The sequence below is a fragment of the Symphalangus syndactylus genome, chromosome 10 (genome assembly GCF_028878055.3).
Source record: "Symphalangus syndactylus isolate Jambi chromosome 10, NHGRI_mSymSyn1-v2.1_pri, whole genome shotgun sequence".
Lineage (NCBI taxonomy): Eukaryota > Metazoa > Chordata > Mammalia > Primates > Hylobatidae > Symphalangus > Symphalangus syndactylus.
In genome coordinates, this window is record NC_072432.2 from 11,808,179 (window position 1) to 11,827,683 (window position 19,505).

A 19,505-nucleotide genomic window follows, 5' to 3' on the forward strand; every position below is an offset into this window, starting at 1 on the left:
ATTCCTTTCTGCAGTGAGTTTTGAATTTAAAGATTCCTTTGTGCTCTCTGCCTAGCCTGGAGCTATTGCTGCACGCTTGGCAACATCCACCTGGCTAAGCCCAGCAGCCCTTGCCCTGGAGACAGAAATTGCCTCCTTTTTTTTTCCTTCTTTTTATTTTTTTTGGCACAGGGCGTCTTGAGACAGGTTGAATAGCCACCCTGGAGTTTTGCCAGTGTCACAAGATGAGGAAGGTCAAGAGGCAGAAGAGAGCAGGGTGAGGAGATGGGGGTGGGGGAGAGGAAGTTTGACATCATATGGTTTGAATGGCTCAAAATGCTGAAATGCCAGCATTAGTTCAAGCAATTTAGACTTTCAGGAAGCCTGGCCTTTCCCCCTAGAGTCATTTGTTTAGTCCTATCTGGTGGGCTTGGCTGGCCGATTCCACAAATTCATGATCAAAAAGTTCTCCAGGCAGAACAGAGATGTGGCCTCCATTCCTACAAGGTAGACAATCAGTTCCAGGGGCCCAGCATCTCCTGTGAACCCAGGGTCACCCAGATCAAGTCCCCAGGGTGGCAAATGTCTGGCATCAATCAGGGGTCGGGGCGGGGCGGGGGAGACACTGAGTTTAGTTCAAGGAAGTATTAAAAGGTTTTGTGTGTTCTTCTGTGCCACTGATGGAGAAAATGAATTTGAATATGCTGCATGGTTTGATGCACGTCAGAACTGAAAGAGAAGGCAGAGTCCAGGTGAAAAGCAGGAACGTGGCCAGATTGCCCAGGTTAGAATGGGGCTCTGTTACTAGCCAGCTGGAGATGTCGGCTGCTGACTCGGTGTTCTCTCCCTGAGTTTCCTCATTCAACACTGAATCCCCCAGCTCTGCCCTTCTTTCATCTGTAGCCGCAGTACCTTTTAGCAAACTTGTAATTCACTTGTTTGCTATGTTTGTGATTTACTGTCTGTCTTCCTCATCTCCTGCTCTGAAAGGACAGACATCTTGCTTGTTGTGTTTTGATGCATTCCAAGATTCTGGAAGACTTGGAAGACAGCAGGTGGTCAATACACATTTGTTGAATACGAGTAGTCACAGTACCAACCTCGCTGCATTGTTATGCCGGTGAAATGACTTAATACTGTCACATACTCAGGGCAGTCCCAGCCCTGAGCAGCATGCCATGAACTATATTTCAGCACACAGCGAGAGCTGGATCCGTCGAGCAATCCCATGTCCCGTGTCTCGGCAGGCCCAGGACAGTTCTGCTTTTAACCTGTTTCCTGGAGTAATTGCTAACAGTGCTTCCTTTCAGAAAAAAAAAAAAAAAAAAGAAAAAAGGCTCATTTTAGCTAGTAAATTATACGGTTTTGCTACATGTGTTTTTACTCATTCATTTAAGAAACTGAAAAAAAAAAATCTGCCAGCTGGCATGCACCTACAGTCCTAGGTGCTTGGCAGGCTGAGGTGGGGTGATGCTTGAGCCCAGGAGTTCAAATCCAGCCTGGGCAACATAGAAAGACCCCACTTCTACAAAAAGCAGAAGAAAGAAAAAAAATATTGAATAGGTACCATGTTAGATGCTAAGAGCAACGACCATAGTTCGTTCCCTTTTAGAGCTTACTGTCTTCTGGAGAACTTGCAAAATTAAATAATTCAAATTTAAAACTGTTGGAACTTTATTCTGAGCCTTGAGAGAAATGGACTGAGTCACATAGCATGCCGTTGCAACTTCTGCTTTTTCCTGTAAATGATTAGGAATGACTGAGTAGCACCAGAAATAAGACCCTCTGAGTGGTGACCCCTCAGAACATTGCTCTTTTCCTCACAGAATGTTACAGCCATCTTCCATGGAATGGAGCAAGCCACCCTAATCAAATTGCTGTGACATGTATCTAGCCTTGCGTGGAAAACCTTGCAACCTGCTGAAACCATCTCTGCCTATGGAAGCACAGCCTTAGCTTCCCCACTTTAGAGCATGTCCCTTTGGGGTCTGTGTTTTCTGGGTGACTGTTCTCAAGCTCTGTACTCAAATAAACCCCATACTTCATCATGTTTTCTGTATCACCTTATTTAAGGTCAACAAACTTGAAGGACATAATTAAGTAGACAACCTCATGACTTGAACACATGGTTAATAGTAATGATTAGATTGACATCCATATGGTTCTCCGCTGTTTTAGGAGAGGTTTTTTTAAAATATTGATCCCTTTTCATGCTTTGTATAGTAACCCAATGAGGTAGAAGTGATTACCGCCACCCTTTTACTGATTGCAACACCTGGGGTTCTGAGTGCCAGCCCTTTGGTGAGGATTGCCGAGCCGGGGCACTCTGGTCCCAAAGCTCTGATTCCCACAGGCTTTCCTGCTGAGTCACACTGTCTGCTGGGAGCTGTCGACCCGCCGTCTCTTTCTCTGACTTCCACCCGGTAATTCTACATGCCTCTGCAATAAGCAGCTTTTTTCTTATTATTTCCTACAAATACATAGGTTACACTCTGATTAAAGGCAGGATACACATCTTGAATTAAGGGGAAGGCTGAAGCCTGGAATTCTTCCGATCTCTAATCCAGCCCGGTCAACGAAGTTCCTGAGGCCTCAGCTCAGGTCTGAGGCAGCCCTGCCCAGCAGGGATGGAAACTGCAGCTTTTTCATGTTCCTCTGCCTCCCTCTATTGACTCAAGTCCAAAATAGTGCGGCTGGGAGCTATTGGAAGAACACAGACACTGCAAAGCTGGAAACCATCATTCTCAGCAAACCAACACAAGAACAGAAAACCAAACACCACATGTTCTCACTCATAAGTGGGAGTTGAACAATGAGAACGCATGGATGCAGGGAGGGGAACATCACACACTGGGGCCTGTCGGGGGATTGGGGACTAGGGGAGGGATAACATGAGGAGAAATACCTAACGTTGATGGGTGCAGCAAACCACCATGGCACGTGTATACCTATGTAACAAACCTGCATGTGCTGCACATCTACCCTAGAACTTAAAGTATAATTAAAAAAAAAAACCCAAAAGAGTGCAATTTCAATGCCAAAAAAAAAAAAAAAAAAAAGCTGAGCTTCATCTATCCCTTCCGCTCTTTCCTCCCTCACGCCTACCATGTGTGAAGCACTGTACCGAACATGGACACAGAGAGAAAAGCCTGACTCTGCATCTCCCTGCTCGGGTTGCCTTGGCAACTTCTCCCTGTACCCAAAGAAACAAAGGGGACTTAACAATTTCAAAGAAGAGTGGCAGTAACTACTTTTTCTGTTCTGAGCTTTCTTGTATAAAGTGAAGCACTGTGTGGCCTTTAAGAGTTCCATTAAGGGCCGGGCACGGTGGCTCATGTCCGTAAATCCCAGCACTTTGGGAGGCTGAAGTGGGCGGATCACTTGAGGTCAGGAGTTTGAGACCAGCCTGGCTAACATGGCAAAACCCCGTTTCTACTAAAAGTACAAAAATTAGCCAAGTGTGGTGGTGGGCACCTGTAGTCCCAGCTACTTGGGAGGCTGAGACAGGAGAATTACTTGAATCCAGGAGGCAGAGGTTGCAGTGAGCTGAGATTGTGTCACTGCACTCTAGCCTGGGCAACAGAACGAGACTCTGTCTCAAAACCAAATCGAAACTAAAAGAGTTCCATGAAGGGAATTAGGACCACTTTTAACTCAGTGTCTGCACACTATCTCCTGACCACCTGGCTGCTGCTTTTCCTCCCTGCTTCCTATCCTCCCTTCCTCTCTCCCTTGCTCTACTCTCCTATCCCTTCACTTGTGCTCTTTTTGTGTTTTATCTCCTCTGCCAGTCAACATGCAGGGCAAGGAAGCCAGGCATAGCACCGGGCACTGGCCGGCCCTGCTGGTCGCTCTCATGCCTGAAGCTCTGTGCTAAAACACCTAGTTTCCAGCAATGTGCAGATGGTGAACACTCAGAGGTGGGGTGGGGCAGGAGTCAGACTTCTCAAGGACACCATAGTGTGACAAACACTAAGGAGTTCGCTGCCAGTGTCTTAGTCAGAGCAGGGCAAGGCTATGGAGTAGGGTCCCTTCTATTTGGAATAGAGAAAAGCGCTTCTGATGTTATTTTTATATAAGGATCCAAGCAGCTTGGTTTGACCATCCAACACCTGCAGAGCCCAGCTCGGCATTCATGTCTTCATTCCCCTCTGCTATCCCTGGGGCATATCCAGTGTCCCTGAACCGTGAGTTCCCGGCTCGCTCTCAGGTTTCTGCCGACTTTGGTGGGTCTCAGATGAGACCTTTGGTAACCACAGAAACAAAGCTTCTCCCCATGCTCCTGGCCTGAGGAAACTTTGGAAAGGTGTTACATGGATGTTTCAAATGCTGTGTCAGACCATTTTAATCTACCCACCTCTTATGATTGTGTCTGAGCTCAACGTATTGCAATCCAGTGTTTATCTCGCCTATTGAAATGGAGACAGCTAAAGGGTCTGCATGATGCTAACTGAATTTTGTATTCCCAGTGCCTAAGACATGGTTGGTGCTCAATAATTGTTTGTTTCAGGGATAAATGGATGAAAAAAAATGAATGAGTAATCATTAGCCTCAGCAATACTTTGTTCCCAAAGTCACACACACACTCATTTATTTCCTCCTAAGAACAGATGCTAGGCCAACAGGTCTTCATGATTTTACAATCTCTATGGCGACAGATAAGACATTAGGGTGCATATGAGGAAAAGATAGATAGCAGGATACGAAGGCCAAAAAAAGGGGGACAGGAAATGGAGAAAAAGTGCCCACAGATACAGATTCTAATAACTGAGAGACAATTTTCAGGATTATGGTCACAGTCTCAGTAGCAAGAATAAAAAAAATTCAGAATTCTACCCTTTCCTTGCCAAGGTTAGATAAGGGCAAAAATCCTTTAATGGCATTAAAGAGAAAGAGAGAGAAAAGAAAAAACTAGAGAGAGAGAGAGAGAAAGAGAGAGAGAGAGAGAGAGATTGCATGGCCAGAGGACTAACTCAAATACTTGCAATGTTCAGATAAAAAACCCTCTTCCATGCCAGACTCTGACAACGGATTCTTTCTTTTCTTTTCTTTCTTCTTTCTTTCTTTCTTTCTTTCTCTTTCTTTCTTTCTTTCTTTCTTTCTTTCTTTCTTTCTTTTTCTTTCTTTCTCTCTCTTTCTTTCTCTCTCTCTTTCTTTCTCTTTCTTCCCCTTCCTTCCTTCCTTCCTTCCTTCCTTCCTTCTTCTTTCTTTCTTCCTTCCTTCCTTCCTTTCTCTTTCTTCCTTCCTTTCTCTTTCTTTCTTTCTCTCTCTCTCCTTTCTTCCCTTCCCTTCTCTTTCCTTCCTTCCTTCCTTCCTTCCTTCCTTCCTTCCTTCCTTCCTTCCTTCCTTCCTTTGCTCGTGCTTGCTTGCTTGCTTTCTTTCTCTCTTTCTCTCTCTCTCCTTCCTTCCTTCCTTCCTTCCTTCCTTCCTTCCTTCCTTCCTTCCTTCCTTCCCTCCTTCGCTCACACGCTCTCTCTTTCTTTCTCTTTCTTTCTCTCTCTCTCTCTCTCTCTCTTTCTTTCTTTCTGACATGGGGTCTCACTCTGCTGTCTAGGCTGGAGTGCAGTGGCACAATCTTAGCTCACTGCAATCTCTGCCTCCCACAAGTGATCTTCCAACCTCAGCCTCCCAAATAGCTGGGTCCACAGGTGCACGCCACCACACCCTGCTAATTTCTGGATTTTTGGTAGAGACGGGGTTTCACCATGTTGGCCAGGCTGGTCTCAAGCTCCTGAGCTAAAGCAATCTGCCCACCTCAGCCTCCCAAAGTGTTGGGATTACAGGCGTGAGCCACCGCACCCGGTCAGATTCTGTTTTTCATAGTGAGAGCTTCACAACAAACAGATGTGTTTCCTTGGGAAGCAGTGTTCCTTCAGGCAGATCTGCGCACTGGGCAGCTCCCCTTTTGCCATCCACTCATCTTGACTTTCGTGAGCTCTCTCCTTTTGCGTCCTGGACCCCACCCAAGGAACTGCTCACTGACTTGCTGGCAGGTTTGCAAATCACACATGACAATAACTTATGTGTTTATTACCCAGTGCTATTGGCATTTTCATTGGGGAACTCCAGAGCCCCGCAAGTCTTTCTGACCTCAAGAATAAGGTTTTTAATAGCCAAGTGTTAAGTGTGGTGGAGTGGGAAGGTGGATATTTTGGAAGGGGGAATTTGCCTTGCGTCTTCCCAACTATGCCCAAGAGCCCACTAGATGGCTCAAGTTCTTTATCCTGCTCTTTCCAAATGGACTGTCACATGATTCTAGGTCTAGAGGAAGCTAATTGCTGCTACTGGAAGGGTCAGGCTTTGAAGGACAAGTGCGGGAGTGCTGGCTACTTTATGGGACTGTATGACTGGTGCACCCATGTGCCCATGGGGAAGAATGATAGCTCCAAAATCTCACAGGTTGGCACCCGTTACCAATGTTGTCCCATTTCCATGCAGCTGGGAGACCCTCATGGGAATGATGATTTCTTCTTGGTATAACCTCAAGTCAGGCATGTTGCTACCAAGAGCTCGCACATTCAGAGGGCCCATCATGGAGGACATTTGGGCCGTTTGTTTTGGGCCTTTGTTGCAACTAACACTTTTCATATTTTACCAACATGGAGAAAGAGCGTTATGATAATAATGCCCTTTGGAATTGAGATTAGACTGTAAGGAGTGAAATCTAAAGCATTGTGTGGATTTAAAATATACAACATTTTAGAAAAATCCTTGGGTTAGAATTAACTTATGTTAGAAACTGGAGATGCCTTAGAGTGCCTTTATCATCCTAAAATTGTTCTTTTTAAAATTCAGAACTGTGTTCTAGACAGTTTCTAACACCAAATAACCAAGCTACTTTTTTTTTTTTTTTTTTTTTTTTATGACTAAAAGGGGCCCGTGTTCTTTTGAGCTCTAACCTGTGGTTCCAGAATTCGGCTGTAAAATAATGTTCGCTGAAGTCGCTCCCCAGTGGCTACAATTGTGATTGCAGGTTATACCAATGCAGAATTTGTTGTATGGTACTGAGTAATTTTTAATTACAATTTTAAAATAACTTTCCCAGTTTATTTTAATGTTTCAATAAAGTTTTTTTTGAAAAAGAAAAAAGAGAGAGTCACTTTCTAGTCAATGTGTTATGTTTAACCAGAAGGCTTTTATGATTTTTATAGTTACAAAACAGTTCCGAATAATACCATGAAATGAATATGTCTTTGTGCAGATCTTATGATAATATGTTCATTGTGAAATAAGATGTGCCACCTGAGGCACTGAGGGAATGGCTCACCGTCATTACAATGGGTACTCACTCACCACTGTCAAAATGGACAAGGAAGTAGAGTTTCAGCCGCTTTTAAATGATACTTTTCAGCTTCAAGATGCAAATGTTTGGTTGATCTAGTGTAAGATTAATTAGAATGTCTCATATGAGTACAGAAACATGCACTTTCAGTGTGTTGATTTAAGCGCAGCTAATAAAGTTGAAATGAACTAATGCACTTTGAATATGCAAAATATACTGTCCTTTGTATTTCCTCAGGGGTAAAAGCCTTTTGAAAAGATCAATGAGTGAAGTTTAAAAACCACAGGCATCATTTTTCTAATTTCACAAACCCAAAAAAAGCTGTGGGTTCTAACAGATCACTCTAAAGAATTTGGTAATTCATCTATCCAACTTTCACTCTGCAGATGTTCAGCTCTGTTACGGGCTGGAGACATGAGACAGAGAAGAGGCAATCCCACACCGGCTGAGCTTGCAGGTAAGCGAGCACCCAGTCCCGAATGCAGTGGGCGTGCATGTGCCGGGGTGTGGGGGGTGTGAGGGGATGAGTGGGGGCATAAGAGGCATCTGGAGGGGGCGATATTGGAGCAGAAATCAGGAGGAGGCGTTCAAGGGAGGGGGAATGCCTTCCAGGCAGCAGCTTGTGTCGGACCCAGAAGTAAGCATGTGGTGTGCTTGGAAAGCTACATGAGTGCGCATGCATGCATGTGTGGTGTACATGTTCAGTGTGTGTGTGTGTGTGTGTGTATGGTGTGTATGTATCGTGTTTGTGTCATGTGTATGGTGTGTTCATGTGTGTGTATGTTGGTGTGTATGGTGTGTGAATGTGTGATTACGTGTGTGGTATGTGCATGGGATATGCACATGTGTGGTGTTTGCATATATGATGTGTGTATGGGTTGCGTGTGAATGCGTGTGTGTGGTATATGCATGTGACATGTACATATATGGTGTGTGTGTTCATGTAACAGACAGAACAGTGTAATGAATCTCCATGGACCCATTGTCTAGATTCAATTCATGGCCAATTTTTTTTCGTCCATATCTCCATCTAACTCATTCTCCCTGGTATTATGTTCAAGCAAATCCCGTATATCATATCATTTTATCTGTAAAAACCTTGCATGTATTTATAAATAAGTATAAAATGATATATCTATCTTGAAACTTCTCTAAAAACGTTCTTTTTAAAACATAGCCACAATACCATTATCACACCAAGAAAATTAACATTAATGTTTAATTGTATCAAGTCTTTAGTCAGTTGTTCAAATTTCCAGTGGTCTTGTGTCAGTTTTACATTTTTTGGAATCAGGATTCAGATAAGGTCCATACACTGTGATTCACTGATGTCTTTTAAGTTGTCTTGGTCCTATAGTTTTATCTTTCCTACTTTTCCTTGCAATTTATTTATTGACACTTATGGAATTGCTCAGTTTAGATTTTGCTGATTACATCTCCAGGGTGTACTTTGACATATTATTCTGTGTTCTGTATTTCTTATAAATTAGTACTTGGACATAGACATTTGACCAAACTCAGGTTTGATAGATGGATTTAGTTTTTTGGCAAGACCACTTTTTTTTTTTTTTGAGATGGAGTCTCGCTCTTGTCACCCAGGCTGGAATGCACTGGCTAGATCTCAGCTAACTGCAACCTCCGCCTCCTGGCTTCAAGCAATTCTCCCACCTCAGCCTCCCAAGTAGCTGGGATTACAGGCACCTGCCACCACACCCAGCTAATTTTTGTATTTTTAGTAGAGATGGGGTTTCACCATGTTGGGCAGGTTGGTCTTGAACTCCTGACCTCAGGTGATCCGCTTGCCTCGGCCTCCCAAAGTGCTGGGATTACGGGCATGAACCACCACGCCCAGCCTTGGCAAGACTACTTTAGAGAGGGTATTCTGTTTTTCATGTGATAAACATTTCCTGAGATCCAGTTGTCTTTCTTTTGGAGATGTTAGTAGCTGTTTATTAACTCATTAGGTGATGCTATTTATCCACTCAAACGTTTATGGGATTTAGGTTGTTGACAGGTTTTTGCTGTTACGAACAATGCTGCTCTCCGTATTCTTACACTGCCTCCTGGTAATAGCTTGAATATGAATTTACACAGAAGTGGAACGGTGGTCGTAGAGCTTGTTCAGGTTTGGTTTTACTAGTCAATGCCAAATTGTTTTCCAAAGTGACTGTTGCAGTTTACACTTTCATCAGCAGGGGATTCATGAAGTGAATTTTGTGCAGTTTGCTTCCTGGTCTCACTTTTCAAGTTTTGCCTGTCTTATGGATATATACTGGTTTTTCATTTTCACAGTGAGAGAGGGGAAAGGAAATTACTGTAAAGGTTTTAAGTGACCAAGGATGTTTGTCACCATCCACTACTAACTGGCCCAAAGAGGACAGCGGAAGAAAGAATGAAATCCGGATGTATGTTGCTTGTGACCTTATAGAACAGGCATTAATGTGGGTGTTCCCCACAGCCAGAAGTTGAAGTATCTATTTCTTTTTCTATTTTATTTTATTTATTTATTTTTAAGACAGAGTCTTGCTCCGTCATCCAGGCTGGAGTGTAATGGCACAATCTCGGCTCACTGCAGCCTCTGCCTCCCAGGTTCAAGCGATTCTTCTGCCTCAGCCTCCTGAGTAGCTGGGATTACAGACATGCGCCACTGTGCCCGGCTAACTTTCGTATTTTTAGTAGAGATGGGGTTTCACCAAGTTGGCCAGGCTGGTCTTGAACTCCTGACCTTAAGTGCTCCGCCCGCCGCGGCCTCCCAAAATGCTGGGATTACAGGTGTGAGCCACTGCGCCTGGCCTCTTTTTCATTTTACATACACTTTCTGGAATTTCCAATTGGAATTTCATTTCAGCTATTCCTGAAAGAACTTTCAAATGACACAGTTTTGATAATGTATTTTCTTCCATTTAGATTAAATGTGGGTAACTCTACAGAACTTTTTTTTTATAGCTTGGAGGAGATAATGTATCATAAATATTGATATATTGAAAAGCTATCATTTTCATGGAATGGGGAAAATAGCTAGAATTAAGATAGCAAACTAAGATAAAGTCTCTCTGTTCATGCAGTTACTCTAATGGCAAAATTACAAGTCTTATAATGTAGAAAGGTTAGTTCATTATGCCTTGGTGAAATGTGCTAAAAAGCTGTTTGTTGCCACGACAAACAGAAAGTTTAAGAGCCCTGCTCAGCTTCTCCATTGGAAGAAGATTGGCAGAAGCTCATAAACTATGAGAGGGAAGGAGTGCAAGTCAGCCCTTTTACCCTTTGGGCTACTCACTGCTCAATGAATGTCTCCACGCTCTTCCTGTTGCATTCAATAGCCATTACTTACCACTGACAAGAAATCCTAGGCTTCCTTGGATGAGCTGAAATGCTGTTACCCAGCTGTTCTCAGGCCCTTCTTATTTCCTGCTTTGGTCTGATGATCTGTTGTTTCTTTTTGAGATGATTTGCAATTTGTTCTTCTTAAGGGACATTTATGGGGTCATTTCAAGTGTTACTTACTAGACAAGATATGTGTTTTTAAAGTGCTGTAAATCCTTAAGTTAAATGAACAAAGCTCCTTAATTGGAATTGGAAGTGCCAGAGATCACAGCTGGTTTTCTGTTTGGAATACTCCATCACACCAGCTGAGTGAAGCTGCTGCCTTCTTGGGAGGAAATGTAGGGCAGAGGGTGGGGCTTTATTTCTAGGTCAGCAGCTGCTGAGGTTAACTCAAAACAATGACATCACCCAGGGCTCTAAGTAGCAGTGGTGTTTGGAAATGCATTGGGGCATCTGGGTTTTCAAAATAGCCTGGGGGTGTTGGTGGTGGGCATGATTGGCATTTACTGCTTGGGAGCCAGGTAGGCAAAATGTCTTACAATGAGTTGAGCAATTCCACCCAGCAAAGAATAGTCTTGTCCGGCAGGGTGCAGTGGTTCACGCCTGTATTCCCAGTAATTTCGGAGGCCAAGGCGGGTGGATTACCTGAGGTTAGGAGTTCGAGACCAGCCTGGCCAACATGGTGAAACCTTGTCTCTACTAAAAATACAAAAACTAGCCGGGCGTGGTGGCAGGTTCCTGTAATCCCAGGGAAGGCTGAGGCACGAGAATCGCTTGAACCCGGGAGGTGAAGGTTTTAGTGAGCCGAGATCATGCCACTGCACTCCAGCCCGGGCGACAGAGTGAGATTCCCTTTCTTTCTTTTTTTTTTTTCATTATTGTACTTTAAGTTTTAGGGTACATGTGCACAATGTGCAGGTTTGTTACATATATATACATGTGCCATGTTGGTGTGCTGCACCCATTAACTCGTCATTTAGCATTAGGTGTATCTCCTAATGCTATCCCCCCCCCCCCACCCCACAACAGTCCCCGGAGTGTGATGTTCCCCTTCCTGTGTCCATGTGTTCTCATTGTTCAATTCCCACCTGTGAGTGAGAACATGCGGTGTTTGGTTTTTTGACCTTGAGATAGTTTACTGAGAATGATGATTTCCAGTTTCATGCATGTCCCTACAAAGAACATGAACTCATCATTTTTTTTATTTTTTAATTTATTTTATTTTATTTTATTTTATTATTATACTTTAGGTTTTAGGGCACATGTGCACAATGTGCAGGTTTGTTACATATGTATCCATGTGCCATGTTGTTTTGCTGCACCCATTAACTCGTCATTTAGCATTAGGTATATCTCCTAATGCTATCCCTCCCCCCTTCCCCCACCCCACAACAGTCCCCGGAGTGTGATGTTCCCTTTCCTGTGTCTATGAGTTCTCATTGTTCAATTCCCACCTATGAGTGAGAACATGCAGTATTTGGTTTTTTGTCCTTGTGATAGTTTACTGAGAATGATGTTTTCCAGTTTCATCCATGTCCCTACAAAGGACATGAACTCATCATTTTTTATGGCTGCATAGTATTCCATGGTGTATATGTGCCACATTTTCTTAATCCAGTCTATCGTTGTTGGACATTTGGGTTGGTTCCAAGTCTTTGCTATTGTGAATAGTGCCGCAATAAACATACGTGTGCATGTGTCTTTATAGCAGCATGATTTATAGTCCTTTGGGTATATACCCAGTAATGGGATGGCTGGGTCAAATGGTATTTCTAGTTCTAGATCCCTGAGGAATCGCCATACTGACTTCCACAATGGTTGAACTTGTTTACAGTCCCATTAACAGTGTAAAAGTGTTCCTATTTCTCCACATCCTCTCCAGCACCTGTTGTTTCCTGACTTTTTAATGATGGCCATTCTAACTGGTGTGAGATGGTATCTCATTGTGGTTTTGATTTGCATTTCTCTGATGGCCAGTGATGATGAGCATTTTTTCATGTGTTTTTTGGCTGCATAAATGTCTTCTTTTGAGAAGTGTCTGTTGATGTCCTTTGCCCACTTTTTGATGGGGTTGTTTGTTTTTTTCTTGTAAATTTGTTTGAGTTCATTGTAGATTCTGGATATTAGCCCTTTGTCAGATGAGTAGGTTCCGAAAATTTTCTCCCAATTTGTGGGTTGCCTGTTCACTCTGATGGTAGTTTCTTTTGCTGTGCAGAAGCTCTTTAGTTTAATTAGATCCCATTTGTCAATTTTGGCTTTTGTTGCCATTGCTTTTGGTGTTTTAGACATGAAGTCCTTGCCCATGCCTATGTCCCGAATGGTAATGCCTAGGTTTTCTTCTAGGGTTTTTATGGTTTTAGGTCTAACATGTAAGTCTTTAATCCATCTTGAATTAATTTTTGTATAAGGTGTAAGGAAGGGATCCAGTTTCAGCTTTCTACATATGGCTAGCCAGTTTTCCCAGCACCATTTATTAAATAGGGAATCCTTTCCCCATTGCTTGTTTTTGTCAGGTTTGTCAAAGATCAGATAGTTGTAGATATGCAGCATTATTTCTGAGGGCTCTGTTCTGTTCCATTGATCTATATCTCTGTTTTGGTACCAGTACCATGCTGTTTTGGTTACTGTAGCCTTGTAGTATAGTTTGAAGTCAGGTAGTGTGATGCCTCCAGCTTTGTTCTTTTGGGTTAGGATTGACTTGGCGATGAGGGCTCTTTTTTGGTTCCATATGAACTTCAAAGTAGTTTTTTCCAATTCTGTGAAGAAAGTCATTGGTAGCTTGATGGGGATGGCATTGAATCTATAAATTACCTTGGGCAGTATGGCCATTTTCACGATATTAATTCTTCCAACCCATGAGCATGGAATGTTCTTCCATTTGTTTGCCTCCTCTTTTATTTCACTGAGCAGTGGTTTGTAGTTTTCCTTGAAGAAGTCCTTCACGTCCTTGTAAGTTGGATTCCTAGGTATTTTATTCTCTTTGAAGCAATTGTGAATGGGAGTTCATTAATTATTTGGCTCTCTGTTTGTCTGTTATTGGTATATAAGAATGGTTGTGATTTTTGTACATTGATTTTGTATCCTGAGACTTTGCTGAAGTTGCTTATCAGCTTAAGGAGATTTTGGGCTGAGACAATGGGGTTTTCTAGATATACAATCATGTCATCTGCAAACAGGGACAATTTGACTTCCTCTTTTCCTAATTGAATACCCTTCATTTCCTTCTCCTGCCTAATTGCCCTGGCCAGAACTTCCAACACTATGTTGAATAGGAGTGGTGAGAGAGGGCATCCCTGTCTTGTGCCCGTTTTCAAAGGGAATGCTTCCAGTTTTTGCCCATTCAGTATGATATTGGCTGTGGGTTTGTCGTAGATAGCTCTTATTATTTTGAGATACGTCCCATCAATACCTAATTTATTGAGAGTTTTTAGCATGAAGCGTTGTTGAATTTTGTCAAAGGCCTTTTCTGCATCTATTGAGATAATCATGTGGTTTTTGTCTTTGTTTCTGTTTATATGCTGGATTACATTTGTTGATTTGCGTATGTTGAACCAGCCCTGCATCCCAGGGATGAAACCCACTTGATCATTATGGATAAGCTTTTTGATGTGCTGCTGGATTCGGTTTGCCAGTATTTTATTGAGGATTTTTGCATCAATGTTCATCAAGGATATTGGTCTAAAATACTCTTTTTTGGTTGTGTCTCTGCCCAGCTTTGGTACACAATAATAATGGGACACTTTAACACCCCACTGTCAACATTAGACAGATCAACGAGACAGAAAGTTAACAAGGATACCCAGGAATTGAACTCAGCTCTGCACCAAGCAGACCTAATAGACATCTATAGAACTCTCTACCCCAAATCAACAGAATATACATTTTTTTCAGCACCACACCACACCTATTCCAAAATTGACCACATAGTTGGAAGTAAAGCTCTCCTCAGCAAATGTAAAAGAACAGAAATTATAACAAGCTGTCTCTCAGACCACAGTGCAATCAAACTAGAACTCAGGATTAAGAAACTCACTCGAAACCGCTCAACTACATGGCAACTGAACAACCTGCTCCTGAATGACTACTGGGTACATAATGAAATGAAGACGGAAGTAAAGATGTTCTTTGAAACCAATGAGAACAAAGACACAACATACCAGAATCTCTGGGACACATTCAAAGCAGTGTGTAGAGGGAAATTTATAGCACTAAATGCCCACAAGAGAAAGCAAGAAAGATCCAAAATTGACACCCTAACATCACAATTAAAAGAACTAGAAAAGCAAGAGCAAACACACTCAAAAGCTAGCAGAAGGCAAGAAATAACTAAAATCAGAGCAGAACTGAAGGAAATAGAGACACAAAAAACCCTTCAAAAAATTAATGAATCCAGGAGCTGGTTTTTTGAAAAGATCAACAAAATTGATAGACCGCTAGCAAGACTAATAGAAAAGAGAGAAGAACCAAATAGATGCAATAAAAAATGATAAAGGGGATATCACCACCGAACCCACAGAAATACAAACTACCATCAGAGAATACTACAAACACCTCTATGCAAATAAACTAGAAAATCTAGAAGAAATGGATAAATTCCTCGACACATACACCCTCCCAAGACTAAACCAGGAAGAAGTTGAATCTCTGAATAGACCAATAACAGGCTCTGAAATGGTGGCAATAATCAATAGCTTGCCAACCAAAAAGAGTCCAGGACCAGATGGATTCACAGCTGAATTCTACCAGAGGTACAAGGAGGAGCTGGTACCATTCCTTCTGAAACTATTCCAATCAGTAGAAAAAGAAGGAATCCTCCCTAACTCATTTTATGAGGCCAGTGTCATCCTGAGATTCCCTTTCAAAAAAAAAAAAAGTCCTCTACAAGATGCCAGTCATCCCTGTTGAGAAACATGGGGGACTATTAAAGCTAGCACGTTGATCTTTGAGTGTTATGGAAAAATCAGTTGTTCTTAGGTCATCGGCATATTTTGTAGCCTCTAGCTTATAATGAGAGGGGAGTCTACATAGTTCATAGAGCAACTCAATTATCTGATAGTACTTAGGCTTTCTGTTCTTTAAGCTCTTTATCAGTTAGTGAGGACAATCATAGCCCCTACCTTTTATAGTCATTATGGAGATTAAAGGAGTTGATGTATTCAAAGCACTTAGAAAGTTCCCTGGCACATAGTAGGCACTCAGAAAATATTATCTATTATTATTTTTTTCCTCATGCCCCTTGGGAAAACTTGGCATTGCTTGACAGTTATTCCAGAAACATCAGTTTAGCTTCGGAAATCTCCAAAAGTTCCGGTGATATTTTCCCTAGGAGGAGACAAATTCCTATGGTGGTAAGTGATTGAAAAAAGGGATCATAATAACACAATAGAAGGACATCAAAAACAAATAAAACTGACTTCCTGATTTTGTCTAGAGATTGGCAAATTTAGCCTTTAGACCGAACCCTGTTCTGTAAGTAAAGTCTCACTGGGACACCCATTTGTTTCCATATTGGCTGTGACTATTTTTGCACAGCAGAGTTGAGTAGTTGCAACACAGACTGTATGGCTGTCAAAACCTAAAATATTGGCTAAGTTGTCCTTTACAGAAACATTTGCTGACCCTGGTACATAGTTTACGTTATGAGTTGGCTACTCATCACTGTCACCTGAGGGCCACATCTTATCAAAGCTCAGAGAGATAAACACAAAGGGTTTAGGATGAAGTGTTTTACAGGGATAGTAATACTGTACAATGATGATGATAGATAACACTTATTTGTTTACTATGGTTACACACGCTTCTAAGTACTTTATAGATACTAAGTCTTTTTAACAAACACAAAAATGCCCAGCATCTCAGTACTCCCTCAAGTTTATTTAGTCACTGGCAAAATTAGCCTATGAACCCAGACAATAGCTGGAAGTTGAGGAGAAACTTATTTTTTTAAGAGATGATGTCTTCCTCTGCTGCCCAAGTTGGAGGGTAATGGCGCCATCATAGCTCAAACTCCTCGACTCAAGAGATTCTCCCACCTCAGCCTCTGAGTAGCTAGGACTACAGGCGTATGCCATCATGCTTGGTAAAAGAGGAGTGACTTTTAAATGTGATGGATTTATGGTAAGAAGACTCTAAAGTCGTATTTGGGCAAAGGAGTGTTATCTTGGAATTTGCTTCAAGATGTAAAAGAAATTTATCATCCTCAAATCAGTTTAGAGATTCAATGCAATTCCAATAAAAATATCAAAAGGGAGTTTTAAAAAGTGAAATTGAAGCTAACTTTAAAGTTCATTTGTAATAGCACATGTGTAAGAATATAGAAGAAAAACATTTAAAATAATTGCCTTGCTAAGATATCAAAGCATGCTATAAAGTGATAACAACCAAAACACTTGGTTCTCGATGGAAGAACAAACAGCTCAATAGATCGTAATAGGTGATATTCAAAGATATGCAAAGATATGTATGGTAAAATAATTCACAACAAAGATAGAATTTTAAGTCAGTGGGGGAAGGACAGATCCATTCAGAAAACAGCATTGAGTCACTTGGTTATCCATTTGGAAAATCAATAAGGTTAGATGCCTATCTCACATCACATATTAAATAAATTCATGATTGATTAGATCAGAACTTCCGGACCAATGTGCACACTGGTATAGCATAAGTGGGTTACAAGTGACTTGAGTTATTGATCCCTCAATGGGCCACTAGGTACAGCCTGGTATTGTCAGTACTCCTAGGCTGGTTGCTGTCTTCCACAATCACTTATGAGAACAATTGTTCGTGTACTCTAGTTTTCTGTACAAACATTACAATTTTTTTTTTTTTTTTTTTTGAGACGGAGTCTCACTCTTGCCCAGGCTGAAGTGCAGTGGCTCGATCTCGGCTCACTGCAAGCTCCGCCTCCTGGGTTCATGCCATTCTCCTGCCTCAGCCTCCCGAGTAGCTGGGACTACAGGCGCCTGCCACCATGCCCGGCTAATTTTTTGTATGTTTAGTAGAGGCGGGGTTTCACCATGTTAGCCAGGATGGTTTCGATCTCCTGACCTTGTGATCAGCCCACCTAGGCCTCCCAAAGGGCTGGGATTACAGGCGTGAGCCACTCCACCCGGCCTTAAACATCACAATTTTCTATGTTTTCAACCACTCTAAAAAGGTTAGGCTTACTTTAAACAGCAAAACCAAATGAAATATAAATATTAAAACTTCTCATCAATGTCGCCAATAAAAACAGTAACTCCCTACATTCCTTGGGCTGTTCTGCAACAATCTATTCTTCAACATGAATATTTTTAATCCTTAGGTAGATGTAGACATGGGAGGATAAAAAGTTATGTCACATACACACACACACTAGGAAGCACTGGATTAAATGCCACTTGTGCACACACACACTAGGAAACACTGGATTAAATGCCACTTGTGTGCACACGTGCGCGCACACACACAAACACACACTAAGAAGCACTGGATTAAATAGCTAAAAGAAAAATATTTGAGCTTTCCACTGCTGGCCAAGGTGAAGTAACAGGGACTGGATTTGCCTTCCCACCAGAAACAACCAAAATCTAACAAAATAAATGACATAACAGCCCTGACGACATTGGACATCAGGTCAGAAAGAATCTCAGTGGTCCCTGAAAGATGGTGAGCAAATAAGGTGATCCCCAAGATTGTAGCACTTTCCTACCTGGAGGAGGTTTCAAGGGCATGGCAAATGCGTGGGGAACTCAAGCTGACTCCGGAAGTTTCCTTGAGTCGTGTAGGTAGAACAGAGAGTCCAGAGGGTCCCAGGCAGCTGGGGCTCACAGGGCAGTGACTGGAGAAAGGGAAATCCTGAGGTCTGCAGGGGATCTTAAGCAGTGGGAAAAACTACCCTTAGATCAAAGATTCTGTTGATCTTTTCCAGTAAAATTTAAAGCAAGATCTGAAAGGACCAATTTCCAAGTAACTTTACCACATCACAAAACAAAGCTCAAAACTGTTTTTAAGAATACAGAAATGTCCAATTCTCCCCAAAGAAAAAGTAATGACATTCAACATTAATAATGAATTACCAGGCACACAAAGAAACAGAAAAATAAATGAGGAGGGGACAAATCAACAAATCAAACTGACCCCAAAATGACACAGATAATAAAATTAATAGACAAGGGCATTCAATGTATTATTATAACTGCATTCCATACATTCAAAAAGCTAGAAGTATTGAACACATTAAGTCTAGACATAAAATATATCTTAAAAATTGAAGTTCTAGAGGTGAAAACTATCATGTCTGAGATAATCAATACACTGATCAGGATTAATGGGAGATTAGATATTACAGAAGAAAATATTTGTATGCATGTAAAGATTTGTACATCTGAAAACATAGCAGTAGAAATTATCCAAGACACTGAGATAAAAGTGATAAAGAAAAAAAAAAGAGAAAGAAAACCCCCATAACATCAGTGAACTATGGGATTACTTCAAGTGGCCGAATATATATGCAATTGGAGACCCAAAGGAGGAGGAGACAGAAAATATATTTAAAGAAATAATGGCCTCCAACTTTCCAAGTATGATGAAGACTTTATTTTTTAATTTTAATTTAATTTTTTTTTTTTGAGACAGAATCTTGCTCTGTCACCCAGGCTGGAGTGCGGTGGTGCAATCTCCACTCACTGCAACCTCTGTCTCCTGAGTTCAAGCAATTCTCCAGCTTCAGCCTCCCGAGTAGCTGGGACTACAGTTGTGAGCCACCATGCCCAGCTAATTTTTGTATTTTTAGTAGAGATGGAGTTTTGCCATGTTGGCCAGGTTGGTCTTCAACTCCTGAGCTCAAGTGATCCACCTGCCTCGGCCTCCCAAAGTGCTAGAATTACAGGTGTGAGCTACTGCGCCCGGCCTGATGAAGACTTTAAATCCACACACCCAA

General features: G+C 41.9%; 1 protein-coding gene across 1 annotated transcript in view; it reads left to right on the forward strand.

The window, feature by feature from the left end:
* Nucleotides 1-7,055, forward strand: part of PFKFB3 (6-phosphofructo-2-kinase/fructose-2,6-biphosphatase 3) — a 263,188-nt gene extending 256,133 nt beyond the window's left edge. Inside the window, exon 16 of the transcript XR_010113795.1 lies at nucleotides 6,853-7,055. The gene's annotated coding sequence lies outside the window, so the exon portion shown is untranslated. The remainder of the gene's footprint in view (nucleotides 1-6,852) is intronic.
* The last annotated feature ends 12,450 nt before the right edge of the window (nucleotides 7,056-19,505 follow it).